General features: G+C 38.7%; 1 pseudogene across 1 annotated transcript; it reads left to right on the top strand.

Moving 5' to 3' along the window:
• Positions 1-56: 56 nt before the first annotated feature.
• Positions 57-18,101, top strand: LOC146453707 (uncharacterized; annotated as a pseudogene). Its single transcript, XR_014859431.1, has 14 exons — positions 57-232; positions 1,468-1,702; positions 3,308-3,529; positions 5,532-5,714; positions 6,163-6,325; positions 7,122-7,345; positions 7,670-7,889; positions 8,577-8,830; positions 9,672-9,834; positions 10,942-13,250; positions 13,571-13,616; positions 14,025-14,267; positions 15,007-15,084; positions 15,743-18,101. The product of XR_014859431.1 is annotated as an uncharacterized LOC146453707 (transcript).
• The last annotated feature ends 537 nt before the right edge of the window (positions 18,102-18,638 follow it).

Here is an 18,638-nt window from a genome sequence, read left to right as displayed (position 1 = left end):
GGAGTAACTCGTTACCAGTCTATTATTTACTAAAAGCATGCCTTGCGATCGTAGCGAGAATTCGCTTTGCATCCCGGAAGTGCTTTCGGTGTTAAAGTACACAACTCAACTTGGTATTTTCTCTTCTTAATAGTTCACTTCTTAGGTGTAGTAAGTCAAACGAGCCAGGCACTGGAACTTCAAAGCGTCGCAACATCATGGCTACTGGAGACTATGATAGATTTGGAGAGCAGTAAGACATATTTTAGTTGATGCATGAAGACTCGATTCAGTTCTTGCCAACCCTTTATATAAATTGCCGTAGTTCTTGGTGGGTTTATTATTGAAAAAAAGTGCCTTACTACCATTTGCAGACAAACAACCCGCACGAACAAGAGGCTTTAAAAGATACTGTTGCTGTATACCAACAATCTGACGAAAATAGCTACATTAACCTTTGTCAAATTTTTATCGGCTTCCGAATATAATAAATATTATAAAGACACTATGCCGGCGGAAATTAGGTTTTGACTGACATTTTGTAAATCTAAAAACCCAATTCTGTTGCGATTTCTGTTTTATGAGCTGTGTTTTTTAACCATCTGTGCATCTCGGGTAGTAAGGCAATTAATTACAAGTTTTCAAGTTTAAACAAACTCGCAAATCACATCTGCATCGGGATCTGTTGACACTGCTTCGTTCTGCATGGTTAATGCGCCACGCTATACTGATTTCATCCCGCGGGTTAACTAATTGAACTATTCCTGATCTTGTTTTTATTAGCGTTTATTTAATAAACCTTTCGATGCTTTATGTCTAACATATTGTTTCTTCTCTGTTATGGGGACTTCGTTGTGTATAATGATTAGTGATACCTGAATTTCGTTTTTGATCGTGTTTACGTATGCAAATTAGTAGCAAACCGTAGAGGTCACTTTTTTTCAAGTCACGAAATTTACGTATTTACAGAAAGTTATCAGGCGCAGGCAACGGCAAATTACGGCTGAATATCTTTTCGTAAGTCGCGCTCACTATGGCCACAGACATGTGGCTTTAGTTAAAAAAAAAAAAGGGTTGTATGTAAGTTTTCTTAGGCAAAATGTTACCTTACAATTATTCGTAACTACAAACAACATAAACTTATTTGTTTAATCGGAGAGGCAATTAAGGACAGCCAACATTTTCCAGTTAAGCCAAAAGCAGCTCGATAATTTGGGAAACAAGATTCCGTTCCCTAACACTTCCTGCAACTACATGTAAATTTACCAAACAGCCGTAATAATAAGGAACTGCAGCTTTATTTGTTCAAATTTCCTGACTCCTACGTTCACTGTTTTCATCAAAGTCATTTTATATTTTGACACCTTAGCCTGTGATTCATGTCATTGTTTTGTTTTGCATTATATCTCAAGCATCTTATGTCAGTAGCTTTTCTTGTTGCCAGTTTTATTACGAAGCTGAAATGTCATTTATTTTTCTGTTTTTCAGACTACCTTACATTGGTATCAATGACTACAATAATGAAGTTATAGAAAGTGAGTTTGTACACGTTCCGAAAGACTTAAAAGGTCACGTGATAGGGAGAGGTGGCAGTGCGCTACAAAAAATCCAACAGATATCTGGAGCAAGAGTTTTTTCAATGAGCAGAGACGAGGAAGGGTTCACAGTCCGTGGTGATGAGGAGCAAAGAAGCTTGGCAAAGATGCTCATAATACAAAAAGTGGTAAGCTGTGAACAAAACTATGTTATAGATTAAGCTTTGATGAGATGATGCTCACTTCACAATTTTGTGTTTAGCTTTTTCAAGACATGAAGAGTTATCTGCCCCCCAAGGCTTTTGAACCTATTTCTTGCATGTGTTAGCTCTATGGCCTCAGATGCATGAAAGAAACACAAGAGCACTATGTATTCTGTGCACTTTACAAATGTCAGCATGTTTACAATTACATAGAAACATTTTTGTTTGTATTTTACTAGCATACCGCACACATGATTGTTCACATTGAATTTCATGGACATGTAAATGAAAGTATGTCTGACAACATGCCTATTCCAAAGTGCATCCACCTGTCTGACTGTCTTTGCCTATCTGTCTGTCTGTCTATTTCCTTTTTTAGCCAGCTCCTGCCGTTGTTTTGTGCTTCTGGTTTAACTTAAAACATTTGGTTTGTTTAATTCGGAGACTTAAGGCGTGATTGAAGAGAGCAGAATAATTGAAGATCGTACCATATGAAAGTTGCATGTTGGATGTCGGTGTTTTATCTGCCCCCAGACTTTCTTAGAATAATTCTCAAGCTCATTAATAACTCTTGAAGAGAAAGCAAAATGAATCAATACGGTGTTTGGAAATGTGATCCGTAATTGTCATAAACGTTGGTGATCTTTTGTTCTCTGAATTTCGACAAGAATTATGTATAGGGGTTAGACAATGAACTTCAACTTCAACTTGCATGTATAAATTTCTTAAAAAAAAGTTTGTATGATATTGAGCTGGAAGCCTCTCTAGGTTTATCTCGGAGATCCCCATTCACTATTAAGTTACAGTATCACATATCTGGATTCTAATAGAGAAGCTAAACAAAGAGAAGCTACCTGATAATTTAACACAAGCAAGATATCCTTAATTTCTACTTTTGATTTCCAAGAATAAACTTTTTAAATTTTTGCTGAAAGCTGCATTGATCCTCCTTTAAGTTACATTGAAAACTATTGTAATTATTTACTCCTTTATTACATATACAGTGAATTTTGTAATACTTGTCTTGCTTGTTGGCTTATAGAATTGTACGCGAGTGTTCTATTGTATATAGTGGCACTATCTAATGCGAGTAACATTAAATACCCCATTGGGCACGACCGTTTATTGTATAACCATCTTAGAAGATGGTCACACCCATGAAGAGTCCATATTTAATGAAGATTCTCTTTATGAATGCATTTTAATTGTGTCATTCACACTTCAGAATCACTTTGTTATTTTGTTCTGGACGTTGCCGTAATGTTGGTAGATTTTTATTGATGACAATGCCTTTCCTTTTTCTTTCTTTCTTTCTTTCTTTCTTTCTTTCTTTCTTTCTTTCTTTCTTTCTTTCTTTCTTTCTTTCTTTCTTTCTTTCTTTCTTTCTTTCTTTCTTTCTTTCTTTCTTTCTTTCTTTCTTTCTTTCTTTCTTTCTTTCTTTCTTTCGTGTTTCATACGATAAGCAAACACTAAAACGTTGGTTTAAACAAACCCGGCTGCACCACAATTTTCAACTTGATGAAACACTCTTCCGCGCTTGTGTTTGATGCTTAAATTAGAACTCGCGTTTATTTACAATTTTCACAACAGCAGGAAATCCAACAAAGGAGGCAGGAAGAAGCTCTCCCGGGAGAACTTGTGGAGGTTCCGACGGAATACAAAGGTATAGTCATAGGAAAACGGTGAGAGACACTCAAGAAAATAAGCACTCTAACCGGAGCAGACGTGATTCGTAAACGAGGGGACGTGTATATAGTCAGTGGAACAGAAGATCAAAGACAACGGGCGAAAGCCCACATCAAAATCATCATTGTAAGTAGATCAATTCAAAGTCTATTCCCCTTAAAAGCCTTTGAATAGAACAAAATTAAAGATTAAACTTTAAATCGAGTTCAATGTTAATGCAGGATTACAAAACACTATTTCAAATTCATTCATTTAGTGAAAACTCCGAGCCAAAAGGAAGAAGTGGCTTCGCCTAAACCAAACATTTTTGCCGCTTAAAAACAAAATATTATTCATTTCGAAAACAAATTGCTATCTAGAAACGAGCAGAAGTTTTCTCTGTTTTTTTTTTTTGAGAAGAAGTCAGGAGAGCAACAAGGATGCTTGATGATTTAGAACAGGAGTCCAGAAAGTTCGGAACAGGGAAAAATCAACCATTTCTCGCAAAGCTTACCGACATCAACAGATCGTTATCACACGGCGGTCATGTTGAGTCTCATGAGAATAAAAGGCTTTGCTTTTGCACGGCAAGCCTCGCACTTAATTCGCGTCTGGCCGAGGCTTGCCGTGCGGAAACAAAGTTTTTTATTCCCCCGAGACTCAACATGGCCGCCGAGTGATAAGGGTCTATTGAGTCGGCGGGTAATAATTACTCGAAGAAAACGAAGAAAAGTTCGCTGCCAGAGGTGGCTTAATCTTAGTAGAGATATGCGGAATCGTGAGCTTGGAAATTTTGTTCAAAGTTTGGGAAATCTTTTTTGCAGAACAAGAAGAAAAGTCGGCAGCAAAAACTGACTTGTAAATCGAAACAGATTTTGTTAATCCCAGTAGAGATGTGTGGTATCATGAGCACTTGTTTTGGTGTTAAGCAAATTTGTTTGACGAGCAGTGTTAATTAAAAGCAGTAAAATTAAAGTACCAATCGTTAACCCTACCTAGACAGGGAGGTGCGGGGGCTTTGCAGTTTACTGAATTACTTTCTGAAATTTATCTAGAAAAGATCAGATGTGGTCGTTTTGAAGTTACCATGACAACCAAGTTTTGACAAGCAGTTGTTTTTGCGGGAAATGGAATATTATTGGAAGGAAAACTACTTTTCGTACAGTACCTTTTTATGATTTAGCTCATTTTGGTGTCCTTCTATTAATTTTAACTACGTTTCAATTTTGTTCAATTTCGGCGATTACTACAGTCTTAAGGAAATCCAAAATCTAAGATGGTGGATCCAAGATCTTAATCTTTGATCTTTAACCTTTATTAAAAAATTAGACGCAACATACGTGTGGCTTTATCATCAATGGAGAACTTACAATCAATGAGGAACCAAGCAAATTACAGTTTACAAATTAAGTTAAAAGCATCAAGAAATAAATCTAAAAAAGGCATCTATTCACAAAATCTCGTTCAATTAAACCGTTCAGTTTTTACAAAATCTCGTTCAATTAAACCGTTCAGTTTTCACTCTGGGGAGTATGAAATCATGGCCCCTATCTCTAAGAGCCCTATTACGTTTAGGTGGAAGTAAGTCAAACAATACATGGCCACTGTCACTGGTGATTCTGTTGAACAGATCACGGTCCCTATTCTTTATGACATCAGATATAAAAATGTCTTATTTGTATTGCCAAAACGATACGCACGGCCAATAAAGGAGTCAATCCGATCTAAATATTTGCCTTGAAAGGAAGAGCCCCACACTTTTAATCCATATAGAAATAATTACACTATCAGGGAATCGAACAACACTTTTGCTGTTTGAATTCATTCAACTCTAAGGGGCATTCAACGAAAGTATTCTTTAAAATTAATGTTGTTGTAAGATCAATGTCGGCTGGCCTCATTTCGCGCTTAATTAAAAAAAACTCCGGTTTTGTCCCACCACTGAACCAAAGAAATTATCATGCAGTCATACCAAATTTTTAGCTGAGATGTTGCCAAACAAAATTTCAGCTTTTCACCGCCGATTTTAATACTAATTTCCTAAGGGCTGTACGGCCTTCCGAACAGATAATCTACCGAAAAGAATCGTTGAGTGTTCATGAACTTTGAAGCTGACATTTAAATATTGAAACAAACTGTTGTTTTCTAGGGTGGAGCAAGAATTAGAGGTTTAGAAAACGAATTCAACAAAGCCTGTTCATTTGTCGATGACTGGAACCTCCCAGAGAACTGTAAACTCAAACTGGAGCAAGTGGTGCAAAAAGACCGTGATGTTCTTCCACACAAACAAGCGCAATACCGGCTGAAACCAGCAGAGAATAGTGGAAAACAGGTTTTCATTAAATTTTTTTCAATTGTGAAGTGTTTTCGTTTGCCAACAACAATAACATACTTGTACTTGGCGTCTTGCAAGATACTGCTTTTACCACCCTGCCAAAGCTTAAGATTTTTTAACGTTTCTTACGTGTTTTAATAATGTTTAAGGGGTTGCTCCTCGCATGAGTCTCGTTGTCCCGTTTTGCGCAATACCCTTTGGACTAATTTTGTTTCTTGTATTTCTGTTTTGCTCTTTGTATTTATTTTGATGTGTGCAATAAAGTTGATTAAATAGGAAAAATAAAATAAAAAATACTGAACGTTGCTAAGTAGCCCATTTCAACGCAGAAATTATGTTGAACGCTGCTCAATACGGAACAGAAGTTGCAACCTTTGTTGATGAAAAGATGTTGAACCGTGTGTCAGTAGCTCAAGGGCAACAACGTTGTTTTTTTTTTTTTTAGGAATCTTGCAGCCTAAGCGATGATCCAAGCTATCTGTCAAACCTAAGGGATGCAGCTTTAGAATCTCTCCGGAAGCTTAAACTTGAAATGAAGACGAAAGAACAACTCAAAGCTGACATGTGGTGTCACTTTGGAACGACCATCATCCGAGTACCTGACGAAGGTAGTTTGAACGTTTTAGCACTGATGGCGTATCTGATGAAAAGTATAACATTTATCTGGTTGGTTGCTGGTTTTTAAACTGGTTTTGAAGCAAGAATGTTAATTAAAAACCAGCTTGCCATGACGTGTTAAGCCGGATGCGTACCACGAGTTTTACAGAAATTTGTGACTTGAAAACAATTTGAGGTGACAAATCAATGTTCATGCGGAAATTCTAGGTTACCATAACAGACAGATTTCTGATGATTTCGAATTACCCAGTTTTCAATGAAGAATTTCAGAACTAATTTTTTGTTTTGGTTTTTGGTGGCCTTCTGAATTTGTTTGGAAAATCAGGAAATCCAAGATGGTGGATGAAATGTGACCGCCAGACGTTATGTGTACTCAGCAGCGCCTGTTTTTGATTTTAGAGGAAAAAAATTTTTGGATGCATTAATTATTTACCCTCCAAGTTTCTTTCTCTTTGATGTTATACTTGTGAAGTTATGGAGGTGGAAACCCGTTACTTCCTGTTCCCCAGAGCAACGAGAAAGACTGTCTAGATATGGTTAACCACAGTAGAAAATTCAAAATTGGTTTTGCAGTAACTGGCGGGAGTTTTGCTTCCTTTTGTTTATGGTGTTACTACACGCCGGGGCCCCAGGAGTTCCTTTTTTTTTCCTTTTAGAAGAAACGGGACTAAAACAAAAACAAAACAGTAGACACGACAGGAATCCTCCATTTGAGTGAATTGTTTGCAAACTGCCTTCTGGTGCTATAACTTTCGTTTGTTAATCATGTTTGTCTTATCTACATAGAACAAGCTTCTGAAGGAGAATGGACTATTGATGAGGCAATAGGAAAGCTGCAGCCATCGGATGAAGGGAATCACTGGAAGCCGGCATTTAAAGAGGGGGTTAAGTTAAACGAGAAGATCTTGGAAGGATTGGCCATGGAAAAGACTCCACAAGAATTTGAGGATTATTCTTCGAGATACGATTTAACATTTTTGACACCAAGCGGTCATGAAGTAAGGTTTAAGGTAAGGTTCATGAATATATGTTGCCTCGTCAGCTACAAAAGGCAAACAAAGGGGAACATTTAAAGCAAATTGTTTTAGAATTAAACGAGCAATTTGGCTGCTGAGGGGTAAGCCTGTTTTAAGTCTGCTCTACGCAGTACTGTGCCATTTTACAAACTTTTGACTTGCTTGTGACATATTTTTAACAATTCAAGATGGCTACCGCTCCAACTTACTAATCAAAGCCAAGAGTTGCCACTCCTAGTCTCAAGGGTAGTCTCAAAAGCATCTCACTGGATTGTAACTGCGCAGTATCGACTGTTGCATACGTTAATTATTACACAGGTCTGGGTAACAAAAGAGAACCTGGACAAGAAGTTGGATGAATTACCAATTCCTTCTAGTGACGTAAAGAACATCTTGGATGAGATAAGCTTTGAAGATGTTACAACGCAGTCACGATGCCGTGGGTGGCTAGTGCTACCCTCACGAAGATATCTGCAGGCAGACATTTTGTTTCCTGGATGTGAATTTGATTGTCGACTCACGATCCGTGGAAGAACTGGTATGATGTTATATGAGTACCGTTAGTCTGTCCGGGGATACAAACGGCATGCTAAGAGCTTGACATCGTTTTCATTCGAGAAAAGGCATTCTTTGATCGAGTGATGGAGTAGACATGTAATCGGTCTTTTAACATGTAATATTTTGTGTATAAACGGACATAACGCTAGCTGACTGTCTGGATTCCTGGACGTTTTTCAGGGCATGTCAGATCGGGTGCCCATATAGCGTTAATAGTGCTTCGCGCCCCAAAGAGTGTGGATTTTTTGCCGTTTCATTTGGCCTGAAAATCGGTGTTAAAGGTAACCATTTTGCCCTGGTCTCAAACTGGTATGGAGTTTAGAGGCAAAGTCTGAAAAAGGGTGTGGGTTTTCGTGGCGACGACTAAGAACCCGCATGAATTTTAGAAGCTGGGCCTGAAAACGGGTCAGTGCTAGAAATCTACATATGTTGGTCTGGAATTGGGACATGGCGTACCTCGACGAATGGGAAGCAAATTGTGACCAACATTCTGAGGGGTGCGGTCCTTGGATTGGGTGAAGGGAACCTCAAGAGGCTGGCTTGAGAATAGAGCCTCTGGTTATGCAAAAATTACAGTGTAGGCTTCATGAAACCATCCTTCCCAGTAACTTTAGAGACGTTACTACTTCAAAGAGAATGGTAAAATGTGTTGTTTGTCTTGCTATAGATAGCGCTCTTGGCACGGACTATGTACCTGAGGAGGAAACCAGACAAGTTTTGTCAAGATACCTGTCAAAACTAACTCTGACGGATGGAGATGATTTGTGTCTAGCAAAGAGCAGTATACCCGAGGGATTTCATTTAATCCACAGACGATGTTCCAAACGGTCTATGTGTGAAACCAGCGAAGGGTTCATGGCCATTCTTTCCAAGGAAAGCACATGGCGTAGCGACATGATAGCGGAGGAATCCAGAGAATCAGTATAACAAACCTCAATGTCTAACATTTTGACGTCAGTCATTTTTAATGATTTTACATAGCGGTGTGATAAAGTGTGATAATAATGGCCCTTTCCAGGTTTGGACCTTTGTCTAATACGTGAAGAAAAGATTCAGATCTAAAAGACTGGATATGAAAAAATAGATCATTATTTTGCTTAGGAGAAAACTGTGATCCAAATAGAAAAACTGATACTATTTGTGCTTTAGACATGGAAAACCACCTGTCAGCAAATATGCTACAAATACGCTGACAAAGTAGTTTTGCACCTACCTATAATAATGTACCATGAACCTGTCGTTTACAGAAAGAAAGATATCAGAAAGATAAAAATAAAGTTGTACACCGTTGTAGATCGTTGCCTTCTGAATTTCTTGATGCGATTTCTGGATTGAATTGGTATCGCTTGATTTTTTTGTTGTCATTTCTACATGGTAGATTCGTGAGAAGTTTGTTTAGTGCACAAAATGGTACGGACTACCTCTAAATTGTAATATATAACAAATGGGTGGTCGATAGCACTTTTAATCTGAGAAAGCAACATATCACATATCTCACAAGCATGATGATAATTTTTTTTGATTATTGTGATGGAATATGTTAATGTTATGTCCAATCATAGCAGTATGCAGGATGTTTGTCCCATGAACCTAGTTTAATGGCCTTAGCTTCCAGGAGTCTCCTGTAGCTCAGTGATAGAACATTCGAACTAGTATTCCGAGTATGCCTGTGTCATTTACCGAATAATACATCATTCTCACTGATGTATGTTTTGCTACGTTTGCGCCCTTGTTAAGAGGAAATCTGTTTCCTTTCTGACAGACGGACTTCCATCTGCACTGTAGGGAGTGGGACGAGTTGCTAAGTAGCGGAGAGTGGGAACCGGAAGAAATAGCTGCGCAGCTTCCCGAGTTCTTTCGGTTTGTCAAAAAAGTCCAAACTTCTGTGGCTCGTAAGATGAAAGAGAGCGGACCGGCAAAGACAAGTGAGCAAAGAATCCTTCATTTCTAGTTTATTTACGTTTCATAAATAATTTTAAAATCAACTTTACGGTGACCACGCCTTTATATTCAAAGTGTCTAAACAGTAAATAAAGCAATATACAGTCAGCTCTCTCGTAAGCGACCACCCTTGGGGCACGACAAAGTGGTCGCTTACGGGAGGTGGTCGCTTACGGGAAAGATCAACAAACTAAGCCTAATACTGGATTGATTAATTAATTACATAAAAATATTACCTTAACAGCTAAAATTAGGCAAATAGAAACTAATTAATTTGATTTTTTCACATCTATTCATTCTCTTGATCAAACTTTGTATAACATCGTGGAACAGACCACTGTAACAATTCCCGTTTACCTACAGATCTAATTATAGTCATCTTCTCTGTCTGTAAATTGTTATTATCTGTCAGCAGTTCGGGGAAGCGTCATTAAAAATTGAACTTTTGTCTCTTCTGAGTAATGATTTACTAACGATCATACGTGATTATGTTGGGTGGTCGCTTACCGGAAACAGAAAACAAAAGAATATGTGTAATTTCTGGCCAAAAACGTGGTCGCGGTCCCTTAAGAAATTTGAGTAGTGGTCGCTTACGAGAGAGCTCTTGAAACAGTATTTAACTGAGAAACAAAACGGTTGTTTACGAAGTGGTTGCTTACGGGAGGTGGTCGCTTACGAGAAGTGGTCGCTATGAGAGAGTTGACTGTACACACCTGAAAAAAAAAAACCTTAGATGCGGGTACAAAGGCGTTAATTATGAACAATATGGTTTGATGGAATTATTGGAGGATGATCTCATGTCTTCTCTGAATGCTCCAGTATAAGCTTTTAATATAAAGCTGACGTTTCTCCCGTCAAAGCGAACACATTCATTGGCTAGTTCACAGTCACACGAAATGTAACAATAGAAATGTTTCCCGCCAAAAGCCTATGAGAGTTTAGCATTGCATAAACTATGACTCGGATTATGCCGAGTATGCCTGCGTCATTTACTGATTAACACATCATTCTCATTTATTCACCAGGCTCAACATATTCCATCGCATTTATTCCAATGATCGATATATTTGTCTTCGTTATTCCCTTTTTAGTTCCGCTAGAAATTCTGGCGCGTGGTCCATCGGCCTTAGAAGCCTATAACAAGGCCCTTGCTGACGGCCAAACAACTGTCAGAAGAGTCCCAATAATGCTCATTGGACAAGACCGAGCGGGAAAGACGAGTTTAAAGAAGTCCTTGAAAGGCATTTGTTTCAACCCAGAGGAAGATAGTACTGTCGGCATAGAAATGGATCCTTCACATTTCAAAGTGACCAAAGAGACGTGGAGAACTGGAACAACGGACAAAGAGGAAAATTCTGATGCTGCCATTTCCTTTGATTATCACACTGCAAGATGCATTGTGGATAGTCTGAGGAAAGAAACGAGAAGTAGTAAAATTACAATAGATAGTGATGACAGTACCGAGATCAACGATTCTGTGGTCACAGAAAAACCACTTGTAGTACGTTCCACTGAGCCAGCAGTAGGTGAAGAAGACATTCAGGTGTCTCAGGACCCAGCACCCAACCTCATCAGAGATGTAAACTTACCGCCTGAACCAAAAGACCGGAATCAAAAGAATGCCAGTCACTCCACTCCGCATGTACCAGAAGAGGTAGCAGCTGAAATCGAAACGCTACTCCAGGGGGATAGGGGTGACCACACTGAAGACATATATTCAACAATGTGGGATTTTGCCGGACAGTCAGTTTACTATGTGACACACCCGCTCTTTCTAACAGCACGGGCAGTCTACTGTCTGGTTTATGACCTCAGCCTCAACCCACATGACAGAGCCAAGCCTCTGGTGAAACAAGGGCTTTACAAGAAATATCAAGAAAACTTTAATCTTAAAACAAATCTCGATTATCTCGATTTTTGGATGATGTCAGTTGCTTCCTTGCCCAAAAGTCAAAAGGAAAACAGAGGATCGGAAGGAAGTCCTAAATCAGAGTTTCTTCCAGAAAGGCTGCCTCCCGTTTTCCTAGTTTGTACTCATGCTGATACACCTTATGGTGGTGGCGACCCAAGAGAACTTTCTCGCGAGATCTTTGGCTTCCTAAAAGCCAAACCGTATGGGACACACTTGCATGATGTTTTCTTTGTTGATAACACAAGTCTGAATGTCCGAAAGTCTGATTGTCCAGAAGTCTCGCGTTTGCGGGAAGAAGTACTTGCTGTCGCTAAAGAACTTCCCTACGTCAACGAAGCCATTCCAGTCAAGTGGTTGAAATTTGATAAGGTTCTTCAAGCACTGAGGGAAGAGCAAAAATGCATTTCTCTGACAACAGCAAAACTTATTGCATCAACATTATGCAACATCAATGAAGACAAAGACTTGAAGACATTGTTGAACTATTTGCATGACCTACGAAGTCTGATCCATTTTGATGACTCACCACAGTTGGATAAACTGGTGGTTTTGGATCCGCAGTGGTTAATAGACGTTTTTAAAAAGGTGATAACTGTTAAACCATATGACTCCAGAGAGAAGAAATTTGTTGACCTGTGGTGTAAGCTTGAGACTGATGGACTATTGGATGAACAGCTGTTGGAGCACGTGTGGGGGACTTTGTGCAACAACAAAGAAACCTGTGAAAGTCTCCTTGGAATCATGGAAAGATTTAGCTTGTTGTGTCCTTGGCCAACAGCTACAGCTGAAAACAAGACCTACCTTGTGCCATCAATGCTAAAAACACACCCACCAACGGAGATTGTTGACCTGATTGCGTCAGCGCGAATTCCCTCCCTATTTCTCACCTTTGGAAATAGTCAAGTTCCTCCAGGTTTCTTTCCCAGATTGATCCTGCAGCTCTTTCAGTGGGGCAAGGAAATATTTTGGAAACCAGTAAATCCTCGTGATCACCTGTTTCACAATTTTGCACGATTCTTTTCCTCCGAACACAAAGATTGCTCTGTGATCTTTTTGTGCCACTCCTCCGTTGTTGAGATTGTTGTTCATAGCGCGAATGCAAGTCTTAAGATGGTGGAAGTTCCATCTTTAAAGTTTACCGCGTCCGAAGAATTCCAGCATGACATCGCTGGAATTAACTGCGCGCGTGCTGTTCGTAGGCAACTCGCAGTAATGCTTGAGTGCATGCGAAATGAGTTTTGCTGGCTAAGGAATATGAGATATGAAATGAGTGTCATTTGCCCAGTCTGCTGTTGCGGAGGTGCAGTCACCTACTGTCCTACTCACCGTGAAAGGCGATGCGAACAAGAGCAGTGCCTCCACTTCATTCCCTTGTCCAAGTTGTGCACTGACAAGAAAAGCATCATTTGCATTAAGTCGGCTTCTGCCCAAGATACCAGAGTTCAGATCATACAGTTTACTCCTTGGCTTTGTTCATCACAACAAAAGGTGAATAATCGTGTTTTTTATTTATTTAACATTGCCAAAATTGACGTATACACTTCACGTCAGTAAGATGCATTAGAAAACTTCTTTTACAAACATGAACTTTTTTGAGTAACTGATAAGCTGACACAGACTTCACACAAACGAAGTACTTCGAACTGATCAAGTATAGTGGCTATTTATTGCCAGCGGTTACTGATCCGTACCATGTGAGTATGAAACAACAAAGAAAAATTGCCGGCCAAGCTAAATTTAACGTGTGATCACTGTGAAGAAATGCCATTTGTTAAACCCTTTGTTTTCAATTTTTTTACATGTCGCAGCTAGCGATCAGTGAACGGGATGGCAGAGCTCTCTCTCCTGTTGAACGTAAGCTGGTGTGATTGCAATTATTTTGTATTTATTAAACTGTGTTAATTAAAAAGCGAGCTAGAGAGGTCTAGAAACGTTTTCGTTTGATTATAATTTTCCACGTCTTTTGTGTTATTAATCCCTTTTTAGCTGAGAGACGGCACCCTTAATCTCAGTAGTACCCATTTGCGCACCTTAAGTTGTAGAAGGAACGTAAATGTGTATGTAATGCAAAGTTGTTTTTCATAATTTTGATAATAAGGATCAATAAAACCTCTTAATTATATTTCAACTTTCCGCCATTTCAGTTTATCGATCGTTCAAACGAACTATTTTGGCATGCATGTTCATACATGATAGCTAAAAATATACGATATTGCTCCTTGTGTTGTATTGCATTGTAGTGTGTCTTATAATTTATTTAAGGAAACGAGGAAAAATCTCTTGCTTTGCCTGATGAGATTGTGGAATCCCTTTCGTTCCAATCACATGATTCCCAGACGATTGTGAGTCAATTTAAAGAAAGGCTTAACTTGGATGATGCCTCACTTGAACAGCCAAATCTTGAGACCAAAAGGCTGATCCGCTGCTTGGCAAGGGAAGCAAATATTTCAAACAGGCTTGATGTGGTGAAGCATTTAAGGGTAATCTCACGGGAAGGAGCAACTGGTAAGTGGACCTTTGGATAAAAAAGTCAACACATCTAGGAAGTTGATTACAAGATATCACTCAGTAATTGCTTATGAGTGCTTCTAAGTTATCAGAGGAGTCCCCATTTCCCACGGTTCTCAACTAATGTTCTTGCCCTGTGGAAGAGATAGCATACTACCCCTTACTCTCCGAAGTTTCACTCCGTCTCCAGTTATATCCTTTTGTTTTCCTCTCAAGGAATTCCAAACTCTTTTGAGACTGTGTATAAACAAGTAAGCCTATTTACCTTAAGATTATTTGTTGCTGTTAAGCAAGCCACTGATGCTATATGTAACCGCTCTTATACCAGGACTTTATTAGCCTGGTTTTAATAAATAAAATGCTTATACCCCACTAACCTTCAGTACTATGGCAACCAAACATGTCAAGCATACCCACCCGGCATACATCCCAAGCCACACACAACTTCTACACTCGCATTTACAACACCGTTTGGCACATCTAAGCTCTGTATAATCGCACAAAAGATAACTTCTATCCAGTTTTCACTTGGTTTCAAATGACGATTCATTTGTTGGGCAAATGTTGAAACAGTTTAAACGGGGGGACTTTTTCATAAAGACTACATACATTCCGTCCACCCTCACTGTTGTCGAGATGCAACTCTGTCCTTTGCAGTTCTCATAGCTCCCTCATTTGTTTTTGTTTTTTCTTTGCTTGGGTTTGTGTTTTGATAATGCTCATCCCTTATCTCTAGGACCATTGCTACCTGAAGACCTCGATGTACGATGTATCCCCTATTCACAGGCCAGAGAGATCACTGTCACCTTGAGTGGTAAGATTTCGTCGGTATGAATTTCAGCTGCGCTCCTCATCAGACGCTACATGCTTGAGAGACTCACACTTTTCTGAAACGTTGGCACGTTTTAGTGCAAAGTTCGTTAGAACGTTTTATTAGACCAAGTGTGTTACTGAGATACCGGGAACAGTTCCATCTTATAATTCTGTGAATGATACCTGAGGATTACTAACTTATGGATCCTAGTAAAAGTCTGGCGAGGACGATGTGTCACGTGACAAATTCTCCACGTGTCCTAGGGTCTTCGCCGTCGTCAGCCATTTTGGGGTGGGAGAGTGAAAGTTTACTTCTCTCCAGGCGGTGTTTTCCTTAACGAAAATTGTAATACATGCGGAAAATTCGCATTTTTCTCAACAAGTTTTGTCCAAGATTGTAGATTCAATTGAAAGTTATAATGTTGGTTTTAAGAAGAAAGAAATTCTCTGGTCCGCGATAAACAACAATCCCCGCCAAAAAAAAAAAATAAATACATAAATAAAATAAAATAAAAACATCGGCACCAAGGGAAAACTATCAGTAACCTTAGCCTACATACGTCACCAATATATTTCCGACACTCAAACTTGGCACAGTTTGATAGGAACCTTACGTTTTATACTTAGCGTCATACTAGATTTGTTTTCTAATATTACAGGAGCCGAAGATTGGAAGCGTGTTGCAGAGAAACTGGGATTGAGGCCACACGAGATTCGTTATCTCGACAAGCGCATTCCAAACCCTGCTGAAGCCGTATTGTGTTGTGTCGCACAGCAAAATGGCCTTACCACTGGCGATCTTTATGATGTCTTAACAGACTGTGAACTACCAATGTTGGCCGATTTACTGTAAAGAAACATGTACATTAGTTGGGGTTATCATCACCGCTTTTGTGAAAGAAATGATATGAGTTGTTTTCTTGCCTTGACTATAAAAGCACGTTCGTTTTTGCTGCGAGGATTCTAATGTCTTCTTCAATTTCCCGTAGCAGCTAGATTAGGGTGGCTGTTGTATTAACTCTCAGGAGTTATAACGTTGAACCCCACCCCCCCCCCCCCCCTTCCGCCCCTCTCCCCAGTCAACGATTTTGGAAAATTTTTACTGAAGCGGCCTTTATTTTGTGTATTTGGCTAATGTTTGCGGCAACTGTTCATTTTGTCATTCCGGGAATCGTTTGAAGTAAAATTTTTCTCTCATGAAATGTGACGTTACCATTACAAACAGGTTGTCATGAGACAAAATGTTGAGATATTCCGCATATATTATTTTTTACCTTCTGTTCTTCTGGTTTAAACAAGGGATGGAACCCAAATTAAAATTGAAAGCGTTAACGCTTTGCCCTACCGATAAGCGACAGCTAAGGTTTCCAGGTTTCTTTAATTACTCGTATTGCTCCTTACGCCGTTGCCGGCAGTCTAGGTGCTAGGTTTTTCCATTTTTTTCCTCCACGTGCTTTAGAATTTAGCCTCGTATGCTAATTTATATTTCATTTTTCAGTTAAGATCAGGTTTAGCGTGTTAGCATTAGGTTAAGTTTTCTGTCTGTATGGATCGTTTTAGTGGTGAGGATTAACCTTTTTGTTACCGGTCGCGAATGTGATGTAGAATAGCTTGATACCTGATGTAATATTTTAGTGTCTAAATACAAAAGTAGTATAGGATATGAGGGTTTTAGCGCTTTTCCATATAATTGCGCTAATAATTTTGCCACAAAATTGCGCAGTATTTCAGAGCTATTTTCGAGTCAAAACATAGCCAAAACAAGCCCACAAATAGCGGAAGTATTGCATTCGCAAAGCCAAACTGGAACAGCGCAATTTCCTGAAAAAACTGGTTAAAACCGGTTAAAGAAATTGCGCTAATAATTTTTCCATAAAAAACTGGTTAAAACCGGTTAAAGAAATTGCGCTAATAATTTTCCGCGTAATTAACCATCAAATTATCATCATATGGCTCAGGCGGAGCGACGATAGAGCTACTCATTAATGGCATCGTTTGAATCGTAGATGATTTTTCCATTCATCAAAATATGTCAAAGTCAAATTTTTAGTTGCTCCATCACATGTATATGAAATTTTTTTTCCATTTTCATGAATAAGAATGCTTCCATAATGCGCCCTGAAAACAACCAAATAAAAATTTGTGATCACAAAAACATTAGTATCACAAATATCACGTTCTTCCAGTCGAACCGGCTTTCCTAAATATATTAGATTAACTGTTTTCGGATCTCGACTGTATAAACAGATTTTACAAACAGAAGTTACTGTACCATCATCATATAATTGTCGATATGTTCTTCTTTTTTTACAACTATGACATTTAGTTAATTGATTTATTACTTTGATGCATGAACATATATCCTCCATTGGATAATGGCTTATAACTGACTTCATGTGTTTTTCAGCTTTAATTGGAAATTTTATGATATATTTATTTTCCATTATTTTATAATATTATATAGTGACTTCTCTTTAAGCCATTTCGGAAAATTTATTCTTTGCTGTCAATAGCTTGTCTCTTCGTCGTTACTTTTTTTCTTACGCGTAAGAAATGCATTCACACCATTATCCAAACACTGTTTCACTTTCTCGGAAATGATGCAATGCAGTGGGACTTTTCCGCTTACATCTAAATTTAGTCCGTTGTGTTCAATGTCATGAGACATTCGTATGATTTTGTCAGCCAATCAGAAATTGTATTATGCATAATACAAGTAAAAATTATTCGTCATGATAAATTTTGCTGGTAAAGTGTACTCACAAAGTTTGTATGACTAAAGCGGCGAATCGGTGGTCTGTTGTCGAATATTTTGAAAGTCATCTGGCTGTGGCAATACTTTGGAGACATGAAATAGACTGTGATTGCGATATTTGATGTAGACCAGCACCGCTGTGCTGTAATGAATGTATGATAATGTATTGATATAGTCTTCACTGGTTTAAACAATATTGTTTACAATTATATATTGTATAGTAGAATGAATTGTGATTTGGAAATACATGAAGGTTTCAAAGATTTTGGAGAGTCCTGTCCTTTCTGTCATGAGCAGTTTGAAAATCGTCAGTCGAACGAACACGAACGATGCTGTGATAATCAAGATATTATTGCTGATAGAGGTTATTCAGTTTGTAAGAAATGCGGGCAAGTTGCTGGCTATAAAGTCGTGAGCGAATTTGTCGATTTCCGAGAGAATCTTTACCGTATGCATACAAAGAGCGTTTACAATCGAAAATATCATATTGAGAATACTATTAATAATTTATTGACAGCATCGATGGCATGTGTTAACTTTCAACAGAGGGTAAAAATACATCGTATCTTTACCGAAATAAATAAAATTCTCCCCCGCATTAACGGGAAAAGGAAACGTATTATCAGTGTGAAATATTTATTGGAACAAATTTTGGACAAAATGAGATTAGAACACAGTCCGCTTGTTTGTATTAATGTATCAGTCAATTCCAAGCGCGATCATCCCCCCCCCCCCCGGGCAACCCCCGGGCATTTGACCCCTGTTCGGCTCCACATAGTGGGGCATTTGACGCGAATAGA

The sequence above is a fragment of the Pavona decussata genome, unplaced genomic scaffold (genome assembly GCF_977016875.1).
Source record: "Pavona decussata unplaced genomic scaffold, jaPavDecu1.1 SCAFFOLD_324, whole genome shotgun sequence".
Taxonomy (NCBI): Eukaryota; Metazoa; Cnidaria; class Anthozoa; order Scleractinia; family Agariciidae; genus Pavona; species Pavona decussata.
This window is presented reverse-complemented; position numbering and strand designations above follow the sequence as displayed.